Here is a 10,334-nt window from a genome sequence, read left to right as displayed (position 1 = left end):
CTCTGTCTCAAAAATAAAAAATAAAATAAAACATAAAAATATAATTCATTTAGAAATGCAAAAGACTTGGAATAACCAATTCAACTTTGAAAAAGAAGAATATGGAGAATTTACCCTATGTAACTTTAAGACTTAATATAAGCTACAATAATCAAGATGGTGTGGTATTGAATTCAAAATAGACAAATAGAAAAATAGGAAAGAGACTAAGAAATAGTAACTTGCGTAAGTGCAAGGGCAATTTGATGGGGAAAATGGTCTTTTTTGACAAATAGTGTTGAAATAATTGGATATCCATACACAAAAACGAAAAAAAAAAAACCCAGAACTTTGACCCATCTCATGCTATACAGAAAAAATTAACTGAAAATGGTTCAGGAACATGGCACTCCCCTGTTGTCCCAGCTACTCCAAAGTCTGAGATGGAGGGACCACTTCAGCCCTGGCTTCAAGGCTGCAGTGAGCTATGATCATACCACTGAATTCCAGCCTGGACATCAGAGTAAGATTCTGTTTCCTTGTGTTTTTTTGTTGTTTTTTGCTTTTTTTGCGGGGGAGGGGCGGGGGGGAGTCTCGCTCTATCGCCCAGGCTGGAGTGCCGTGGCGCGATCTCAGCTCACTGCAACCTCCGCCTCCCAGGTTCAAGCAATTCTCCTGCCTCAGCCTCCTGAGTAGCTGGGACTACAGGCACATGCTGCCACGCTCGGCTAATTTTTTTATATTTTAGTAGAGACCGGGTTTCACTGTGTTGCCCAGGCTGGTTACAAACTCCTGAGCTCAGGCAATCTGCCCACTTTGGCCTCCCAAAGTAGCAGGATTACAGGTGTGAGCCACCGTGTCTGGCCAAGACTCTGTCTCTTAAAAAAAAAAAATTAATTAAAAATAATTTAGTCAAAATGGATTACAGACCTAAACCTAAAACTATTAACATCTAGGGGAAAAAAAAAAGAGAGAAACTCTGTGTGACCTTGGGTTAAGCAAATATTTCTTAGAAACAGCACCAAAACCAAAATCAATAAATTGGACTTCATCAAAATTAAGAACACTTATGCAAGATTCTAAAATCTCTTATAGAGATAAAAGGAAATAAAACTGAGAACATTTGCTCTTTGAAAGACATTGTTAGGAGAATGAAAAGGCAAGCTGCAGACTAGGAGCAAATATATGCAAGTTACACATTTGATAACAGATTTGTATCCAAAATATGTAAAGAAACCAATCTCAAAACTCAATAAGAAAACAAAACAATCAAATTTTATAAATGGGCAAGAGATTTGAACAATTTACCAAAGAGGATATACAGATGGCAAATAAGCACATGCAAAGATGCTCAACATCATTAGTCATTAGGAAATGCAAATTAAAACCATGAGATACCACTACATACTCACTAGAATATCTAAAATTTAAATGATTGACCAAATCACATGTTGGCAAGGATGTTGAGGCACCTAGAACTTTCTGGTTCACTGCTGGTGGAACTATGAAATTGTACAACCACTTTGGAAAATAGTGTGGCAGTTTCACTAAAGGTTAAACATGTTGTTCAAAGTTCAACTAAAAAAAAAAAAGTTAAACATGCACCTGCCATATGGCTCAGCCATTCCATTCCTAGGTGTTAACCCAAGAAAAATGAAAAACCATGTCCACACAAAGACCTGTACATGAATGTTCATAGCAGTATTATTTGTAATAACCAAAAACTGGAAGCAGTCCAGATGTCCATCAACAAGTAAATGAATAAACAAAGTTTGGTGTATTAATCCAATGAGATACTACTTAACAATAAAAAGGAGTAATCTACTGATATACTCAAAGACCTGAATGAATCTCAAAGTAATGATGCTGAGTGAAAAAAAGCAGAATCCCTCCCCCCTAAAAAGAGCAAGCACTATATGATTACTTTTACATAAAATCTTAGAAAATACAAACCAATCTAGTGGCAGAAAGCAGATCAGCAGTTGCCTGAGTAGGCAATGGAAACTTAAGGGGCAACTAATATGCTCATTATCTTATTTTTATTTTTTGGTGGGGGAGGGGGCAGGGTCTCACTCTGTCACTCAGGCTGGAGGACTGTGGTGTGATCACAGCTCACTGACTGCAGCCTCGACCTCCCCATCTCAAGTGATCCTCCCACCTCAGCCTCCTGAGTAGCTGGGACTACAGGCATGCACCACCATGCCTGGCTAATTTTTAAATTTTTTGTAGAGATGGGAGTCTCACTTTGTTGCCCAGGCTGGTCTCAAACTCCTAGGTTCAAGCCATCCTCCTGCCTTGGACTCCCAAAATGCTGGGATTACAGGCATGAGCCACCGTGCCCAGGTGCTCATTATCTTGACTGTTGATAATTTCATGGGTGTATACACATGTCAAAACTTATCAAATTGTACATTTTAAATAAGTGATATTTATTTTATGTCAATTATGTCTCAATAAAGCTGGGTTTTTTTGTTTTTTTGTTTTTTTCAAAAAATAACAATTTGATCCTTAGCTGCCTTCCCCAACTCTGTGCAACTGGGCAACTGCCCTCCCACAATCCTGCCAGTAGGCTTAAGGTTTATTCTCTGGAGGAAGTTAATGGAGCTTCTAAGGACTGACTGGAGGACAGCAGGCACCACTGATGGCAAGGAATTACAACAAAAAAACGAAAGTCCACAGAATGAATGCTCAGACTCACTGCTCTTTAGCCCCACCTGGGTCCCAGGACCCCGGCAGCCAGGTCTATCTCCTTGGGCAGAAGACTGGAAGACTTACTGGCCCAAGAAGAAATACTCAGATATCTTGACATTGGAGGGTAGCACAGCCAGATAACCCAATGGGGAAGATAGCAGTCAACAGGCTCCACTCACAAGATCAGAGCTGCTATTTGGCTTTTTAATACCTCACTCTTAAATATAAGCAGACAGCTAAAATTAGAATTTTACTGTTCTGAGAACATGAAAGGTCAAGAAAGGCTTGTACTGGGGGCTAGAGAGCATTGTCAGAAAGATAAATTATATTTTTTAGAAAGAAGTCCTTTTAAAATGCCAAAAACAGAAAAACCATGAAGTAGCAATTTAAGCATATTAGGATGTGTGAGGATAAATATTACAAGAACCAACTGAAAGAATTGAAAGTGGTTGCCTCTTAGGAAAGGAAAATAGGGAGGAATGAGGAAATTACCGCAGCAACAAGTTTAGGAGAATTATGTACCTCTTTCAATTATGTGCCCGTGGGCCAAGCACGGTGGCTCATGCCTGTAATCCTAGCACTTTGGGAGGCCAAGGTGGGAGGATCACTTGGGGCCAGGAATTCCAGACCAGCCTGGATAACATAGCAAGACTCTGTTTCTACAAAAGAAAAAAAAAAATTATCCAGGCATGTGGCACACATCTATAGTCCTAGCTATTTGGGAAGCTGAGGTGGGAGGACCACTTGAAGTAAGGAGTTTGATGCTACAGTGAGCTATGATCAAGCACTGCCCTCCAACCTGGGTAACAGAGTGAGACCTTGTCTCTTAAAAATATATGAACTTAAAAATAAAAAAATTATGTGCCCATGTAACTTTGATTAAAACTGGTAAAAAAGTGAAAGAAAATTCATTAGAGATGAATAAAGCTCTTGAAAAATCAATGGATAGGATAATCACATGTCTCTGTTTGCCTGAAACATTCCCAGTTTTCATCTATTAATAGCACTCCCTTTTAAACTCAAAACATGCCCATTTGGCTAATTTTATGATGTGTGAGGTTGACGCCTCCTGAACCCACTGATCAACCTAAACATCACCTTAACATCAGACACGGTGTCCTCCTGATATGATGCGGCAGGAAGTACATGGTTCCACCTATGAAATATCCTTGCCAAAAGCAAAACTTGAATCTCAAGTCTCCCGGTCAGGGTTTCTCAACCTCAGCACTACTGACATCTGGGGACACACGGTTCTTTCTTGTGGGCAACTGTCCTGTGCACTGCAGGATGTTTAGCAGCATCCCTGGCCTCTACCCACCAGATGCCTGTAGCACCCCCACCCCCAGGTGTGACAACCAAAAGTCTCCAGACATTGCCAAATGTCCCTGGGAGGTGAGGGAAGCAAAGTCTCCCCCAGCTGAGAATCACTGTTGTCTACATCTTCAGTACCAATGTACAGGAAACAGGATGGAAAAATAGGTTGAAGGACACCAGCAGAATACAACCAGCCACATTCAGAACGTGGGAAGTTCTGAAGGACAGATGACCCAACTATGTCAACAAACAAATGGCATGGGGAAGGTATAGGGGAGGGACCATGACAGTATAAAAGCCCTTAAAAAATGTCAACAAATGCAATGTGTGGACCTTGTTTGGATCCTCATTTAAACAAACTGCAAAAAGACATTTTTGACACAACCGGAGAAAACTGAGTTCGAACGTATTATGACACTAAGAAATAATGCTAATTTTGTGGATGTGATAATGGTAACTATGGTTACACTATTTTTTAAAGCTTTCTGTTAGAGACACATATTGCTGTACTCGTGGATAAAGTGTTACGACGTCTATCTGGTTGCAGTGAGGGAAAATGGGGACTAGATAAGACAACAGCGTATCGGCGACCGGTATTGACATTGAGTGATGGGTACATAGATGTTCATTATACTCTTCTCTCAACTTTTGTGTATGTTTGAAAGTTTTTGTAATAAAAACTGAAATGTAATAAATCAAATCAATGAAATTAACAAAGCATGGCTCAATGGAAAGCTTCCAGAGTTTGGAGCTGTATCCCTGACTCCTAATAGTTCTGTTCATTTTAAGCAGGGAAGTCACTTCTCTGGCCTACAGAAAAAAGGATCTTGAAGAAGAAACTATGATGTTCATAGTTTCTTCCAGGTGAGATTTTTAATGACTCTGTGACATTTCTTGAATAAGTGAGCAGAGTAACAGCCCTGAGGACCCAGCAGTCTCAAAAGCTTGACTTTGTGGTGGAGATGTTGGTGACTTGCTGGTGGTGGATGCTGGCCCAGGGCTCCCAGGTTAAAGAATGTGCCCCCTCCTCGGCCCCTTCACTAGTTTAGAAGTAGCAAGATCAACTGCCTCGGAACATTCTGAATTAGAAAGCGTCTGCTGGGCCGGGTGCGGTGGCTCACGCTTGTAATCCCAGCACTTTGGGAGGCTGAGGCGGGCAGATCACGAGGTCAGGAGATCGAGACCACGGTGAAACCCCGTCTCTACTAAAAATACCAAAAAAATTAGCCAGGCGTGGTGGCGGGCGCCTGTAGTCCCAGCTACTCGGAGAGGCTGAAGCAGGAGAATGGCGTGAACCCGGGAGGCGGAGCTTGCAGTGAGCCGAGATCGAGCCACTGCACTCCAGCCTGGGCGACACAGCAAGACTCCGTCTCAAAAAAAAAAAAAAAGAAAGAAAAAGAAAGAAAGCGTCTGCTGAATAAGGCTTGCGTCAAACTTCTCTTTAAGCGGCTGTGGCTGCAGTTTGAGTAACTTGTCAGGAAAGTGTGAACTACAAGTCAGTATTACAAAAGTGTTTATTTTCAGCCTTTCCAAAAAACAGTGAGAAAGAGGAAAGCATGCATAATAAAGCAGCCGGGCATCTGAGGCAAAAGTTGTCTTTTCCTTAATCCTCTCCTCCCATCCTCCTACCCTTTTCGACTACAGGTACCTCTTTTCTGTGAACTTGAATGCAGCCTCCCACAGGTTTGGACAAAAGAATGGCAGGAAGAGGACAGGTGGAACAGGATGGAGGAAAGAGGTAGCCCTCATAGGTACGGGTGCAGAGCTCAGAGTGGCAAAGGAACAGCAGAAGTCCTGTTCTCCCATGCCCCTGCCAAGTCCTGCTGCAACAAAATGATGAGCTTGGAACTGACTGCCAACTGCCACAAAGGGAACCCTTATCACAGAGAGCTCCCTGAAACACCCGTGGAAACAGCGTCCAAAAGATCTCTGCTCGTGCTTTGAAGAATGCAGAAAACTTTCCTTGCCACCGTATGTGGAGCATCCCCCACAGAGAAGGGAAGGGGGAAACTCACACCCGTCTCCTCCCCTCCACCCCAATCCTGGGCCCCAACTAAAACCTCAGCTTCTCTCCCTCAACTTATCACAAGGGCCTCCCACCAGTCTTCCATCCGTGAGGGTGGCCTTTTGCAAATGCAAGCCTGCCCGAGCTACTTTACTCTTTAAGATATTTTCACAAGCCCTTATAGCTGGGGGGAATAAAATCCAGTGTACAGAAGTTCTAGTAGAGGCAGTGAATACTAGTGATTTAAAAGCATCCTCAGAAATCACAGGCGATGCAAGAACCCCTGGATAAACGTAAAATGAGTTTCTCTATATTCAGATGCCAGGCCTAGGGCCAGAGCCAAAGGAATCCCACCCAGACTCTGGGCCCCTTGGTTTTGGGCCTGTTCCCCAGCTTCTCCTATGCTGCAGCTCTTCCATCTCCCCAGAAGAGAAGTGGTGGGGGCGAGGGGGGTCAGTTACCAAACAGCAAGTCCCTCCCTGAAGAAAGTGCCGTGGAAAGGGCAGCCCCAAACAGTGGGTCCCCCAGCCTGAGGGAGTACGAAGGATGGAGCAGCCCCAAGAAGGCTAAAGTGTGCATTCCAAAAGTCTTGTACACCTAAGTTGTCAATCAAAGCAGTTCAGCTGGCAGCCCAGAGACCAGCAGCAGAGGCAAACAAGAGTCCTGAAGGGTAGAGAGAGTCAGACAGTCAGCAGAAAGTGGATCAGGTCAACTCTGAAGATGAAGTACAAATGCCTAAGGGGTTTTACCCTCCTTCGAAAAATGTGTAATTACAAAAGTAATGCATGAATAAATTATACTGAGAAAATACATCGCTTCAGGCTGGGCATGGTGGCTCACACCTGTAATCCCAGCGCTTTGGGAGGCTGAGGTGGGCAGATAACCTGATGTCAGGAGTTCGAGACCAGCCTGACCAACATGGAGAAACAGCGTCTCTACTAAAAATACAAAATTAGCCAGGCGTGGTGGCACGCACCTGTAATCCCAGCTACTCGGGAGGCTGAGGCAGGAAAATCGCTTGAACCTGGAGGCGGAGGTTGCGGTGAGCTGAGATAGTGCCATTGCACTCCAGCCTGGGCAACAAGAGCGAAACTCCGCCTCAAAATAAATAAATAAATAAAATACATCACTGCAGATTAAAATGTTATATTGGTTAGGATGTGTTTTATTGTAACAGAACACCTGGCTAACAGTGGTTTAAGAAACAAAGGCTTTTCAATATCTCAGGTAACAAGAAGTTTGGAGAAAAACAGTTTCTGCTTTGGAAAAGCAAGAAGATATCAAGATGCTGGGGTGGGCCAGGATTATGCCTGTAATCCCAGCAGGTTGGGAGGCTGAGGCAGGAGAATTGCTTGAGCCCAGGAATTCGAGACCAGCCTGGGCAATATAGTCAGACCCCCATCTCTATAAAAAATAAAAAATTAGCCAGGTGTGGTGGCACACACTTGTGGTTTCCACCACAGGAAGCTGAGGCAGGAGGATGGGTTGAGCCCAGGAGCTTGAGGCTGCAGTGAACTATGATGGTGCCACTGAACTCCAGCCTGAGTAATAGAGCAACACCTTGTCTCAAAAAAAAAAAAAAAAAAAAAAGGCAGAGTGTGGTGGCTCATGCCTATAATCCCAGCACTTTGGGAGACCGAGGCCAGTGGATCACCTGAGGTCAGGAGTTCAAAACCAGCTTGGCCAACATGCAGAAACCCCACCTCTACTAAAAAAATACAAAATTAGCCAGGCATGGCAGCGCATCCCTATAATCCCAGCTACTCGGGAGGCTGAGGCAGGAGAATTGCTTGAACGGGGGAGGCAGAGGTTGTGGTGAGCTGAGATCATGCCACTGCACTCCAGCCTGGGCAACAAGAGCAAAACTCTGTCTCAAAAAAACAAAACAAAACAAAAACAAAAAATTAAGATTCTAGGCTAATGTCTCTACATTTCTCCGTTTCTCCTGGCCTTTTTTTTTTTTTGAGATGGAGTCTTTCTCTGTCGCCCAGGCTGGAGTGTAGTGGCGTCATCTCGGCTCACCTCAACCTCTGCCTCCCGGGTTCAAGGGATTCTCTTGCCTCAGCCTCCCAAGTAGGTGGGACTACAGGTGCATGCCACCACACTCAGCTATTTTTTTTATTTTTAGTAGAGACAGAGTTTCACCATATTTGTCAGGCTGGTCTTGAACTCCTGCCTGCCTCAGCCTCCCAAAGTCCTGGGATTCCAGGTGTGAGCCACCGTGCCCGGCCTCTCCTGGCCTTTTCCCCTGGGTCACAAGATGGTTGCCGTAACTCCAAGCATCACATTTCCAACAACTCCATCCCAAGGCAAAAAAGAAAGGCAGAAGCAGAACTTTTCACCTTCATCTACTTACTTCATCTACTATACTCTGTCTGTTATTAGAACAACAACAACAAAAATACTTCTTAAAAGTCAACAGCAGGTTCCATGCTCTGGTTCTGCCACGTAATCCAATAAGGATGAAGCTGAGCTCTGTATCAGCATCACCCTCAAGGTCATCCAGTGCAACCAGCCTGACCAGGCGCTCCTCGTCCTGGAGAAGGCACAGTGGCTGTACCCAATGCCGCGAGTTTGTGGCCTGATGGAGTCCCTCAACTAGGAACCACAAACTGCTGGTGACCAGCCCGAACCCACAGACGCAACCCATGCCACCCACAGGAAAGCAGGTGGGACTGATGCTCCCTAGGCCAACGGTGAAGCTGGAGGAGGAGAGAGCCCCAAAGTCTACACTGCAGAAGGAGATGCAGCTGTGAAAAGGGTCAAGCAATGTAAGGATTATTATGAGATCCTGGGGGTGAGCGGAGGGGCCTCAGATGAGGACCTGAAGAAGGCCTACCACAAACTGGCCCTCAAATTGCACCCAGACAAGAACCATGCACCTGGCGCCACTGGAGCTTTCAAAGCCATTGGCACAGCATATGCAGTACTCAGCAACCCGGAGAAGAGAAAGCAGTATGGCCCGGCACGGTGGCTCATGCCTGTAATCCCAGCACTTTGGAGGCCAAGGTGGGCGGATCATGAGGTCAGGAGTTCGAGACCAGCTGGTTTGAGGCCAGCCTAGCCAACATGGTAAAACCCTGTCTGTACTAAAAATACAAAAATTAGCCGGCCGTGGTGGTGCATGTCCGTAATCCCAGCTACTCGGGAGGCCAAGGAAGGGGAATTGCTTGAACCAGGGAAGCAGAGGTTGCAGTGTACTGAGATCAAGCCACTGCACTCCAGCCTAGGCGACAGAGCAAGACTCTGTCTCAGGGAAAAAAAAAGAAAGAAAGAAAAGAGGAAGCAGTATGACCACTTGGGCGATAACAGGAGCCAGGCAATCAGGTCCGGCATCGTCATGGGGACTTCCACCCCGGCTTTGAGGCTGACATCTCCCCTGAAGACCTCTTCAACATGTTCTTTGGCAGTGGCTTCCCTTCTAGTAAAGTCCACATCTACAGCAATGGCTGCATGCGCTATACCTACCAGCAAAGGAAGGGCCACAGGGAGAAGCAGAGTGACGGCAGGTTAGGGGTGTTTGTGCAGCTGATGCCCATCCTCATCCTCATGTCAGCTCTCAGCCAGCTCATGGTCTCCAGTCCACCCTACAGTCTGAGCCCAAGACTGTTTGTGGGCCACATCACAGGCGAGTCACTGACCACCTGAGTGTCATCTACTATGTGGCAGGCACTTTCTCCGAGGAGTACACAGGCTCCAGCCTCCAAACAGTCAAACTGAATGTGGAAGATGATTATATCGCCAACCTCTGGAACAACTGCTGGAAGGAGAAGCAGCAGATGAAAGGCTTGCTGTACTGGGGCCGCTACTTTGGTGACACAGATATGTACCACAAAGCACAGAAGATGGGCAGCCCCCTGCTGCAGCTGACTGTCACAGGAGCAGGCCTCCCTGCATGGATAATCCGGGGCCAGCCATGCCACCGAGGTCCAAACTATGAAATTCCTGGAGAATTTTTGGTGACATGCACTGAGCCAAGGCGATGGACTATATATTTAAGGAAAGACATACAAAGAAACAAAATTAAAATGGAATTGGAAGCAAAAAAAAAAAAGTCAACAGCAGACTAGGTCACATGCCTACCCCTAGACAAATCACAGGCAAAAGGGAGTGGTATAAGCATACTTGGCTTAGCTCAATCGTGATTTGACACCTGGACCTACATTCCCTGAGCACAATGCTACCCTTTGATACCTGAACAAGATTTGAGTTGTTAGCATTAAAGAAGGGGGTGAGTGGGAAATGGCTGTTATTAAGCAGCCAGTACTATCTACCACAACTGAAGTCCCCTTTGACCACCCCCCAAATCTTGAGCCACCTCCCACCTCTCCAGAGCAAACCACTC

General features: G+C 45.3%; 1 pseudogene; it reads left to right on the top strand.

Annotated features, from left to right (window-relative positions):
- The first annotated feature begins 5,709 nt into the window (after window positions 1–5,709).
- Window positions 5,710–9,972, top strand: LOC100606768 (annotated as a pseudogene).
- Window positions 9,973–10,334: the final 362 nt, after the last annotated feature.

This window comes from Nomascus leucogenys, chromosome 14, assembly GCF_006542625.1.
Source record: "Nomascus leucogenys isolate Asia chromosome 14, Asia_NLE_v1, whole genome shotgun sequence".
Taxonomy (NCBI): Eukaryota; Metazoa; Chordata; class Mammalia; order Primates; family Hylobatidae; genus Nomascus; species Nomascus leucogenys.
This window is presented reverse-complemented; position numbering and strand designations above follow the sequence as displayed.